Genomic DNA, 13,284 nt, shown 5'->3' with positions numbered 1-13,284 from the left:
CCTGACTTTCACGAAACAAGGACAACTGTATTCTGAAAGCAAAGAGGGTGGAGACATTTCAGCTGCAGCTATTTGAATAGAATCATTTCATAGGAAAGGGAAAATCCAATAGTATAAAAATAGAACAATCTTGTATTTTCTGACCACCTTTAAAACTCCCTTTCTTTGTAATAAAGCAGAACAGCTTTCCTGAACCAGTGTTTGGACTCTGAATGGGAGGGGTGTGAAGTGTGTGTGTGTGTGTGTGTGTGTGAACAGCTTGAAAAGCATTGCGTCTTTGTGAAACCACACTAATCTTGGCTTTTTTTGGTGTATATGGAGAGCATTAACTTAAATTCACAAGCATGCTATATATTACTCTTTAAATGAAGGATGTGGCTAATCTTATGTGTGATGTTTCTTTGAAACAACATTGCAGTATTTGATGCGAGCAGATGGTTTACAGTCAACTTTTTCCAAAAGATTTTTTGTTTTTGTTTTGTTGTGATTAACATTTTTTATTGATTCATACAATATACAAAGAAAAACAAAACAAATATACACAATCAACATTCAACCCCCACCACTACCCCCACCCCTCCCAATCCCTTACCCCAACAAACATTCCTATGGTCACACATGAGTATATATACACACACAATATATATATATATATATATATATATATATAGAAATCACACACATTTATAACTATACCTCTCTCTCCACTGCCCCTCCCCAAGAGCCCTCCAAGAATGCTAAATAGATGCCTCATTCCCAACAAATGCATCCAAGTTCCCACGTCTTCTAGATGATGCTTCCTCGAAAGCCGCCACTCTCCCCATCTCCGTGTACCACTCCTGAAATGTTGCACCAGCCGACTTCCATCCCCTTAAAATGACTTGTCTGGTGATCATAACACTGGTTAGAACCCAATTTTTATGTTTATTCCCAATATTGATGACTGCCCCATAGCCTAAAACAGAGTCTGAGGCACAAATGTTAGTGCCTAATATGTCAAACACAAAACTCTGAACCTTCAACCAAAATTCAACCTAAACACACCACCAAAAAAACATGGGTTGTCTCTCCATCTTCTGCTTGGCATCGCCAGCAGGTGGGTGTGTCTTTAAGACCAAGCCTATACAATCTAGAGGTGGTCCAGTAGAATCAATGTAAAATCTTGAATTGCATAAGGCGCACCCTTGCATCTCTAGATGCAGACTTGACGTTTTTTAGAATCGTAGCCCACACTCCCTCCTCCAATACCAAGTTTAAATCTTTCTCCCATAATCTCTTCAGAGAAGTTGAAGCTCCATCTCCCAGACTTTGAATAAGCAGGGAGTAATACACTGATGCCTCATGACCTTTTCCAAAAGCAGTAATCACCACTCCCAGAGTGTCTGCTGCTTTAGGGGGGTGTATGCTACTCCCAAAAATAGTACAGAGCAGGTGGCGCAGCTGTAGATACCTAAAGAACTGAGATCTCGGAACCCTAAAATGTTGAACCAAATTTTCAAAGGATCTCAACACTCCACTCTCATATAGGTCACCGAGTGTAGTAATCTCCCTCACAATCCACTCTGACCAGCACATTGGGGACTTATTAGTACATCATTTTGGGCTCAGACATATGCTCGAGGCAACATTTAAATAAATGTCAGAATTAAACACTCTGGACACTTTTGTCCATACCGAGTGCAAATGCAAGATAACGGGGTGTAACTTCTCCGGTTAGTTTGATAGAAAGGCTTTGCAATGGCGAAATAGGAGCAAGAAATTCCTGTTCAATACAAAACCAGGGAGGGGCTCTCTCAGGTGGAAGCGACCAATGAGCCAAACGTCCGAGACTGAATGCATAATAATAAAACAAAATCTTGTTTTATTGACCTTTGTCAATCTGCCTATGCAATTTACTGAAATGTAATCTGGGACGTTTACCATTCCAAATGAAGGACTTCGCTATGTTATCAAATTGCTTGAAATAAGAGAGAGGGACATCTATAGGGAGAGACTTGCAGGTAGTTGAATTTTGGAATACAATTAATTTTAATAACATTAACCTTCCCAATCACAGATAAATGTAATGAAGCCAACCTGCCCACATCACTCGAAAACCTTTTTATTAAGGGGTCAAAATTAACTAACTAAATCACACAAATTTGCTGGGAATAAAATACCCAAATACTTAATACCCTGTTTGGGCCACTGGAAGGCACCCAGCTGAAAAGCCATTACTTGGCAGTACGCTGTCAGAGCCAAAGCTTCGGATTTAGACCAATTAACTCTGTATCCCGAGAACTTAGAAAAGGAGTAAATAATTCTGTGGAGGCAAGGCATAGATCTAGTGGGATCAGAGACGAATCACAAAATATCATCTGCGTAAAGCAAAATGTTATGCGCCACCCCTCCCGCTATCATCCCTTGAAAATCATCTTCCTTTCTTATCGCGGCTGCTAATGGTTCCAGGGCAAGACAGAACAATAATGGGGAAAGAGGGCAACCCTGCCGGGTGCCCCAATCCAGAGTAAAATAATCTGAAATTAATCCATTTGTTTGTACCGCCACTACCGGGTGTCTATAAAGTAACTTAATAAAAGTATTCCCGAACCCGTACATTTCTAAGATCTTAAAAAGATAATCCCATTCTACCATATCAAATGCCTTTTCAGCATCAAGTGAAATGGCAGCGACCGGAGTCTGATCATTTGCCTCTGACCACATGATATTGATGAAATGCCTAATGTTATCAGAAGAGCTACAGCCCCGAATAAACCCCACCTGATCTATATGTATAAGAGATGTCATAACTTAATCGGTTAGCCAAAATATTTGACAATATTTTAACATCTAGCTGGATCAGTGAAATTGGACAGTAACTCTTACACTCGCTTGGATCTTAGTCCTTTTTAAGAATCATACTGATCCAAGCTTGCATCATGGTTGGAGGAAGCTTTCCATTTTTTAATGATTCCATATAATCTTCTAGCAAAAGTGGAGCCAATTCTGTAGCATAAGATCTAAAAACACTCAGCGGCAAAGCCATCTGGCCCCGGAGCCTTGCCTGTAGGCAAGGCCTTAATTATTTCACCACGCTCCTCCAAGGTTATCTCAGAATCAAGAGAATTGTTTGCTCAGCTGTCAATTTAGGAAGTTCTAATGGTTCGACAAAGTTTCTAATATCCTCATCAGTAGGCGAAGACGTGGAACTGTAGAGATCAAGATAGAAAAGCATTATTTTTTTTCTCCCCAATATGGAATGCCCAATTCCCAATGCGCTCTAAGTCCTCGTGGTGGCGTACTGACTCGCCTCAATCCAGGTGGCAGAGGACGAATCTCAGTTACCTCTGCGTCTGAGACCGTCAAGCCATGCATCTTATCACATGGCTTGTTGAGCGCGTTACTGCGGTGACATTGCGTGTGTGGAGGCTTCACGCTATTCTCCACAGTATCCATGCACAACTAACCACATGCCCCACCGAGAGTAAGAACCACATTACAGTAACCACGAGGAGGTTACCCCATGTCACTCAACCCTCCCTAGCAACCGGGCCAATTTGGTTGCTTAGGAAACGTGGCTGGAGTCACTCAGCACGCCCCGGATTTGAACTCGCGACTCCAGGGGTGGTAGTCAGTATTTTTACTCGCTGAGCTACCCAAGCCCCCCCATTTAAAAGCATTATTAATATCAATGGCTGAGGTAAACATTTCACCACCAGCAGATTTCACTGAGGGAATGGTAGAAAAAGACTCTTGTTTTATATATCTAGCCAGAAGTTTTCCTACTTTGTCCCCTGACTCAAAGAATGACTGTCTTGCCCTGAATAGCCAAAACTCCACCTTCCACGACAAAATAGTATTATATCTGTATTTCAATCAGGTAAATTCTCTGAGGCCATCAGACGACATTTGGCTCTTCAGCTCTGCCCCGCACTTTTAATATTCCCTTCCAACATGAGTTCTCATGCTTTGGATTTTTGGTGAATGAGGCATACTGCATGATCCGGCCCCTAAGAACTGCCTTAAATGCCTCCCAAGCCACGCCCACAGAGGATACTGAGGACCAGTTGGTCTCCATATATACACTGATTTCAGCCTTTAACATTTGTTGGAATTCAGGATTTTGCAAAAGGGATACATTAAAATGGCAACTATATGATTTCCTTTTCTCCATATGTGGTAACACCTTTAAACTCACCAGGGCGTGATCTGAGACAAAGATGTTTCCAATTGAGCAATCAACAACAGATGAAATGAGGGACTTAGATCTATTCTTGAATAAATCTTATGGAGTGATGAAAAAAATGTATAGTCCCTACCAGATGGGTTCAAAAGGCTCCAAATATCTGTAAGACCAAGATTTTTACACATCTTGTGAAGCATCAATGTCGCTCTAGGGGGCTTGCGCACTTTTGCTTCACTAAGATCAAGGACTGAGTCCATCAAAAGATTAAAGTCTCCTCCCAATATTATATCATAAGGTGTGCCAGCAGCTTGCAACATCCCTTCAAGATCTATAAAAAAGCCCTGATCATCAGCATTAGGTGTGTAAATATTAGCCAAAATAAGACCTTGCCCCTGAATTTCTGCTAAAACTATACTGACTCTTCCTAATTTATCTTTAATCTGTTTGAGACATTTGAATTGTAGATTCTTACTTATCAATGTAACGAATCCCCTTCTCTTACCTGAGCCAGCACTAAAGAAAACATGTCCACCCCATATCTTCTCAAATTTCTAAGCTTCCTGCAGGGAAAGATGTGTTTCTTGAAGAAACACTATATCATATTTCTTACGCTTAAGAAGAGAAATAACCTTCCTTCTTTTGGAATGGGGTGCCCTAACCCATTCACATTCCATGTGGAGAGAGATAGTACACTCATATTAACATTTGACATTTTGACACATGAGAAAAAATAGATTGTGTGTCAAAAACAAAATTATAAAGACCACATTCAAACATTAGTGCAACAATCAAACCCCGAAATTCCCCCAAAACAAACAAACAAAAACAAAAAAACAGAAAAAAAGAAAAATGTGCACATTAACCCGGCGCATGACAGCACCATCCCTCCAAACTCAAACAGTCCACGCATGCCTACGAGTTACACAACAAAAGATAATCTATAAAACAAACTCCAGCCAATAGGTGGAATAAACACAAAGAACGCGTAGATTCATCCACATAACTGTCCCGAAGTTGTGTTATTCCACAAAACAAACTCCAGCTGCGAGGCAGAACCAGCACAAAAAGAAAAAAAGGCGCTCAGTTTCCTCGGACAGTCAAACGAATGTTCAGTGAGCCGGCCCATTCGGCTGCTCCATGAGTGCAACAAATGACCTAATCACTCCAATGTCTTGCAAAAAATACTCCACAAAACAAACTCCAGCCAAAAGGAGGCATAAGCACAAGGAACGTGCAGATTCATCCACAAAAGAGTCCAGAAGGAGTGTTACTCCACAAAACAAACTCCAGCCGTCACTCCATTGACTTTATGAAGGACATCGCCTGCTGGGGACAAGTGAATGTTTTACGGCCTTCCTTAGCATCTATTCTCAATTTGGCCGGGAATATCAGTGCAAAAGCGACCTTCCGTTGATGTAAGAGTTTCTTGCATTCCTTGAATTGATCACGTTTCTCTCTTGTTGAATTTGCAAAGTCTGGGAACAAGAAAATGCTGTGGTTTTTCCAAAAAAGCCTTCCTTTAATCCTCACCTAATGTAACACCAGATCTTTATCGGATGATCTCAGAAATTTGGCCAGAATTGATCGGGGCCTGTCTCCTTCCACGGATTGCCAAACCGGAACCCTGTGAGCTCACACGATTTCCAGCTTATGGCCTGTTTTGTCAAGCAGATTCAGAAAGAGCCCTTCCAGGAATTCCACCATATCCTGACCCTCTTCGGCTTCAGGAATTCTGACAATTCGGACGTTATTCCGCTGGCTACAGTTCTCCAAGTCCTCCAACTTCTCCCAGACACGCTCCAAATCCACCCTGGTCGCTAGCGGATTAGCATCTGATTTCCTCTCCAACGACTCCAGATAATCAATCCGTTTCTCAACATCCCCCTCTCTTGTAACCACCTCAGAGAACTTTGTCTCCATGGCAGTGATCGATCGACATATTACAGCAAGATCCTCAAGTCACCAACGACCTTCGTCAGCAATGCCGACATGTTCAACATTTCTCGCCAAATTTCCCCAATTTCTCCGACCAAATCAAGTCCCTTTCAGGGAACCCTTGTCAGTGGTATCAGCTTGAGCACGTAAGTGTCTTTTAATGTCTCCAGAGCCAGAGGATTTTGAATTCTTTGACATATTGTCCTCCTTGAACAGATATGGAACAGAGTGTATCGAATCTCACCGGATCATGTCATTAATAGTGATAAAACTAGCAAAGTGCACAAAGCTCGCCGTTCACACGTCTGAACTTCACATGGCATCGTGTGACTTTCCCAAGAGACTTTAAATATAAAGATGGAATTAGGTTAGTGGTTAATATGCACAACTCTCTTACAAAAGGTAAAAATAGACAAGAAATCAACAGATGGAATGTCATGGAAATGAAGAAACTGCTGTGTAGTATGCTTAACAAACATCACTTTGAATACTAGAACAGCAGCAACTAAGGCAAGTGCAATTAAACTTCCTCTCCATCATAATGTTTTACATTTTCTACACAGTATTCATGATTTGTACAGGATGATTTATACTGTATAAGTTTTTTTTAAAGTTTTTTTTTACTGTTGGCCACATTGTAATTCAGTTTATGCAGCACAAATAGATTAAACAGAACATTACAGTTTGCTAGACTTTAACATTTGCTTATGTGAAGTATAACACTAAAGAATTGGTGGTAATGCTTGTTTCATTTGACAAAGCTATTGAATGAATTTTTGAATTAAATTAGTACTCTGGCATGAGAATAACAAACTCTAGTTTACATACCATGATATTGACATGATCATTAATCAGATTGTTCAATCATCTTTCAATTTCTGGATATTTAAAAAAAAAAAAAAAAAAAAAAAAAAATCTACCAGTCATAACTTTCTAATTTCCTTAGCCAAATATCATATTACACTGTGAAAAACATTCTGAACAGACAGCTGCTGCACATGGCATGTAAGAAAAATAAAACAATAACTATATTGTTAAAATAAATAAAAGAAAATTGCTCCAAATCCGATCAGTTCAAGTTGAGTGAGTGCAGCTGGCATAAAGCCACAATGAAAAAAAAAAAAAGACACTGTAGAGGTTCTATTAATAGACTCCAACAGAAATGTAGAATGTGGTGGGTCATTGTCTATATCCTTGGGAGTAGGATGACTGAATCCATTCTATTCAAGAACATCTTAGTATTTTATGCTCTTGTTGGCAGTCATTCATATCTTTCATAAGCGACTCCTAAGTTTTACTTGGCACTTCACTGGGAGAACCCTCAGCTGTAGAAGAATCAGCACCACTTTTAGCAACTTCCTCTAAAAACACAGAGAGAAGAGATATGTACATGGGTCAATGACATGACACTTTTTTTTGTCCAGATCTATAAAAATACTTTTAAAATTCATACAATTCACTATTCACACAAAACAATTACGAAAAAAAGAAAGAAAACTTTTTTTAAATGAACGATGAAGTTGTGCACACTAACGTGTATATCCGAGGAGCAGGGAAAGTATTTCAATTCCTTTTACTTAATGGTTACACCACTAGACCAGGGTGCAAATTACACAATGTTTTTATATTACATGAAAGTGCTTTTTCGAGTTGACACAACCTAAAACTTTAAAGTCGACTTAACATGTTTATACTTAAGTTGAATTAAATGTATTTGCCACCTCAACTCAGAAACATATGTTGAACAAACTACATTCGGTGTCAGGTATTATTTATCACAAGATTCAATATTAAGAAATGTAAATTAGGCTACTTTGAATCATGAACAATATCACCCTAAATGTTGTCTCAACTAAAAGTTGCCTGAACAAACTATTTAATATTGAACAATGTTGCTGATTTGCCAAATCCCAGCAAGCACTGCAGCATTAATACATTTTTATGGTTGGTGTGTAGGCTTATTTTGTGCTGTTTACAGTCTTTATCTTTGCTGCTGTTGTTGTTTTCATCATTACTGTTAGTTAATAGTTGTGTGGTGATGTTGAGAGCTAATCTTTTTACTTAATGATGTTTGTTTGTCATGTTTACTTAGGTTTGTGTTGTCAAATGTTGAGGTCTATGTGCCTCCCTGAATAGATATTACATGCTGCGTTTGCTTTGCAAGATGCTTGTGCATTAAGTGGCAAACGTTGTACTGTGTTCTTCACAAAGAATACAGATAAAGTAAAACAGTACTAAAACAAGTTTAATCAATCACATTTAATTATTTCAAGTCCACAATTGTTTGATCTGTAGTCTCATCAAGACTTCATAAGTTGAAAAAAACTGATATATTTATATATATATATATATCGATGTAACTTGAGTCAAAGCAGAAAGATAACACAACTAAGTTAAGTCAATGCAAATACTTCACCTCCGGAAAATTAACTTTTTTAGGGCAACAAGTTTCCATTCAATTTTTTAAGTTAAATGAACTTGTTCGAATTTACAAATATAGAAATGTATCTTCATATTTAGAATTCAAACTTCCTACGGTTACCTTTTATGACCCTCCCAACATCTTGTTTGACGTCCTTTGGAGGGAACCATCCTAAATCCCCCCACCCCCCAATTCGCACCATGCACTTGACATTTAAGTTAATAATTAGTTTTTTGTAGAAAATGCTCTGTTTTTAAAAATTTATTCAACCAACATGGTCACAAATACTACATTGCTACAAACTTGATACATGCGTTTTAAAAAGATTTCTAATATTTATCATTTCAGACAACCTTATTTGTCATCAACCCACATGTGTGTGGTACAGCAATAAAAAACTAAAAGTAAGTCTGGGAATTCATTAATAGGCCCAGATGGAATTTGCAGACACATTTTATGCACTGATTTGCACTGGGGGAAGATCTGTGGAATTGGTAAACCATTATCAAATTATCCAAAGTATTTAATAAACAAGATGAAAAGAGTAGGGAATGTGCAGAACATTAGGAATGTCATGCGTTTCAATTCTACGGAATTCTGCAGTTTTACGGTTTCCACGTTGAACTGATCAATAACCATAAAATGTTTAACAGATCAGAGATCCATCAACAAATCTCTGTCCTTCTTTTCCTGAGTCTCCTCTGCTGCTGTTTTATCAGCCCTGAAGAAGATCCGAGCACTGCTCAGAGAGAAATAGAGCAGCTCAAACTCCTACAAATGGAGAGAAGATACAAGTCGAGCAAGATCTAATGTGTCTTTTAACTCCATCAAACTGAAAGCCTATCCTAAGTTAATCAAAAACTATGAATGCATCAAGGCCCAATGCACTAATGCATAAGGATTCTCTAGACATCAGTTGAAAATGACTGAGCACACCTGCAGATATATATCCAGTCTCTTCTGTGTCAGATTCATGGTCTGCAGGAGCTGGTGGAATAAGGCTACTAAGTCTTAGCTAGTGGACTGAACGTTCTGCTCTTTCACCACCACATTCATTTCCTTCAAATACTTTTTCCTGACAGCCTGGAACCAATACAGGGAGTCAAAATCCTGATACTGGTCCAGAAGCTTCAAGATCTAAACAACCCCTGAAAAACATAGGAAAGGTTCTAAAAGGGGCCAGGGTAGCTCAGCTAGTATTGACGCGGACTACCACACCTGGAGTCGCGAGTTCGAATCCAGGGTGTGCTGAGTGACTCCAACCAGGTCTCCTAAGCAACCAAATTGGCCCAGTTGCTAGGGATCGTAGAGTCACATGGGGTAACCTCCTCATGGTCACAATTAAGTGGTTCTCGCTCTCAATGGGGCACGTGGTAAGTTGTGCGTGAATCGCGGAGAATAGCATGAGCCTCCACATGATGTGAGTCTCCACGGTGTCATGCACAGCGAGCCATGTGATAAGATGAGCGGACTGACCATCTCAGAAGCGGAGGCAACTGAGACTTGTCCTCCACCACCTGGATTGAGGTGAGTAACCATGCCACCACGAGGACATAGTAAGTAGTGGGAAATGGGCATTCCAAAATTGGGGAGAAAAGGGGGATAAAAAAGAAACAAGGAAAGGTTCTTAAATGTTGTCCACTGAAGTTTAACTTTAATAAAACGCCATTGAGACCAATTTTGGTTGGCTGGCAAATGTTTAATGGCAAATACCCATGGCAAAACCATCATCTGTAAAAGCTGCTCCCACTCTGTTCTTCTTGTTCAGTTTCTCTTTGCAACTGATGGAGTGTTCCACCAAATTTACGGTCTGGGTGGGAGATGCAAGTGTAAGCTATGCAAAGTACAGATACTGCAATCTTCAAGAGAGATTTGCAAACTTACCAGAGGAGGTCCCTCAAGTGCACGTTTTTGATGCTGCAAAACTCTGGTGCGAAAACTCAGTTCCTTCAGCAGAGTTACTGTTCAGGTCGCTCAACACACAGCCCAGTTTGCTGAAATAAAATTCATGATCTTCCATCAATGTACATAAACAATAAAAAGATTTCAGACGTTCAAGTTCCAAAACATGTCAATATTAATGGTCTAGTGGTGGTGGGGATGTTAGTAAAGTGATTTTACAATGTCACTCAGAGGTACCTGGAAGCTTTCTGCGTCCCTTCAGAGAGGCCCTCCTTTCACAAGCTCCTCGAAGTTCACAATGTCCTCTAGATCAGAAACAAACCTGGAACACATTTCAGCGTGAATCCCTGAGACTGTGGGGGGAATTCACTAAGAATTAATTGCAGTAGGTAATAGCAGCGGTTATTTGCACATTTGCGCTAGTTTAGCGTCCAATTCAAGAAAGGAATTATGCAGATCAGGCAATGGCGCCCACAAAATCGCTGCTGAAAGCAATTTGCATGTGCAATTCTGATCTTGCGGGCCGATTCTGAGCGCTATATTGAAGAGGATGCAGCGGACCACCATTATCTGACACACTCAGACGGACTACGGTGTTCCAGACACCTGAATAATCTCTTTATCATGCCGAAAGTGCACTTGTCTACACTACTCATCTGGCTATACAGTGGCAAAAGTGTGTGTGAACCCTTTGGAATTAGCTGGTTTTATGCATTAATTGGTCATGAAATGTGATCTCATCTTCATCAGTCAAAAGTATAGACAAACACAATGTACTTAAGCTAAAAACACACAAACAGTTATAATCTTTCATGTCATTATTGAACACATCCTTTTAAACATTCACAGTGCTGTGGAAAAAGTAAGTAAACCCTTGGATTTAATTACCTCATTGAGAATTCTGTGGTGTGCCCTTTGATTCACCTTGGCTGGACAGCCTGAGCTTTATGCAAAGCAACAATTCTTGATCGTAGTTCAAGTCAGTTTATTTCTAAAACACATTTAAAACAAAAGAAGTTGATCCAGAGTGCTGTACAGCAGGCAGATAAAAGAAAACAACTAAATATTATAACAAAAATAACAATAAAAAATTAAAAATAGTAATACTAAAACCATTTACTTATAAATGCTATAAACTCCCTCAGAAGGTTAAAAAGGCTAGGGCATAAAAATGTGCCTTTAGGCTAGATTTAAAATAAGCTACAGAGGGTGCTGACCTGACATAGACTGGAAGACTATTCCAGAGCTTGGGGGCAGCAACTGAAAAAGCCTGACCTCCCTTTGACCTACATCTAAAACAGGGAACATTAAGAAGCAATTGATTACTTGATCTTAGAGACCTAGAAGGTAAGGGTGCAAGAGATCACCAATATATTGAGGGGCCAGGTCACAGAGAGCCTAAAAACAAAAAGTAAAATCTTGTAATCAATTCTATAAGTAATTGGTAACCAATGCAAACAAGGCAGTATGGGAGTAATGTGCTCACGTTTCTTTGTCCCTGTTAAAAATGTGGCTGCCGCATTCACTGTAAATGTGATAATGCATATTGAGGAAGGCCCACATACAGGGAATTACCATAATCCAGTCGAGATGTAATTAACACATGGACCACTACTTCCAGATCCTTGCATGTGAGAAAATGTTTTAATTTGTCAACAGATCTTAAGGTGATAAAAACTTCCTTTAACGACAGCATTTATTTGCTCCTCAAAACTCATATTGGTATAAAAAATAACTCCAAGATATCTGATGCTATTGTGCACATTATTAGATGGGTAACCTAACTGAATTCTGAGATCAGCAGAGGGATCTGAAGAACCTAGGATAATAACTTCCGTTTAATCCTCATTCAACAGAAGGAAGATATCTGCCATCCAATGCTTAATGTCTTCCATGCAGTTAAGGAGATTTCCAAGAGAGCAGCTAATGTCAAGTCTGACAGGGAGGTAAAGTTGAGTATCATCAGCATAACAATGATATGCAATATTGTATTTGTGGAAGATGGAACCCAGAGGAAGCATGTAAAGAATGAACAATAAAGGACCCAAAATAGATCCTTGGGGGACACCGCAAGATATAGATGCTGAGGAAAAAGCCCTAGATTAACAGAAAATTTCCTGTTTTTGAGATAAGAGGTAAACCCCTTCAAGGCTAAGCCCTGCATACCAACCACAGTCTCAAACCGGTCTATGAGAATGTCATGGTCGATGGTTTCAAATGCTGCACTAAGATCAAGCAAAACTAAAACAGCACAAGTCCCTGAGTCAAGGCTGATCAAAATGTTATTTGTAACTTTCAGTAATGCAGATTCAGTGCTATGAGCCTGTCTAAATCCAGATTGAAATCTGTCCAGAATATTAAAAGTAGTTAAATATGACGAAAGCTGAGAGAACACCACTTTTTCTAAAAGCTTAGAAATAAAACACAACTTTGATATTGGTCTATAGTTATTGAAAACATTAAGGTCTAAGTGGGGCTTTTTCAGCAAGGACTGAACAATGGCATGTTTAAAGATGTCTGGTACTACACTGTTTTCTAAGCAACTGTTTATTATGGACATAACAGATGGATAGTAGGGAAAACGTCTTTAAACAGATGCGTTGGGATGATATCCAATTGAGAATTTATAGACTTCATACTGGAAATTATCTCTGATAAATGAGATGTGGACACAGGTTGAAACAAGTTAAACAACTAGGTGGTAGTGTTATTACAAAGTCATCCAGCACAGAAGGTAAGATATTGAACTTTATATCTTGAATCTTATTAATGAAAATGTACAAAAATTGCTTGCAGGCCTCGAAGTGGCAACAGGATGAGTACTTGCAGTAGGATTAAGAAGAGTCGATGGTTTTAAAGA

At 39.3% G+C, this 13,284-nt stretch overlaps 1 pseudogene; it reads right to left on the bottom strand.

Annotated features, from left to right (window-relative positions):
- Positions 1–597: 597 nt before the first annotated feature.
- LOC127435791 (WASH complex subunit 4-like) overlaps positions 598–13,284 on the bottom strand; it is a 36,547-nt pseudogene continuing 23,860 nt past the window's right edge.

The sequence above is a fragment of the Myxocyprinus asiaticus genome, chromosome 46 (assembly GCF_019703515.2).
Source record: "Myxocyprinus asiaticus isolate MX2 ecotype Aquarium Trade chromosome 46, UBuf_Myxa_2, whole genome shotgun sequence".
NCBI lineage: Eukaryota > Metazoa > Chordata > Actinopteri > Cypriniformes > Catostomidae > Myxocyprinus > Myxocyprinus asiaticus.
The sequence above is the reverse complement of the archived record's forward strand: the minus strand, read 5'-3'. Positions and strand labels throughout refer to the sequence as shown.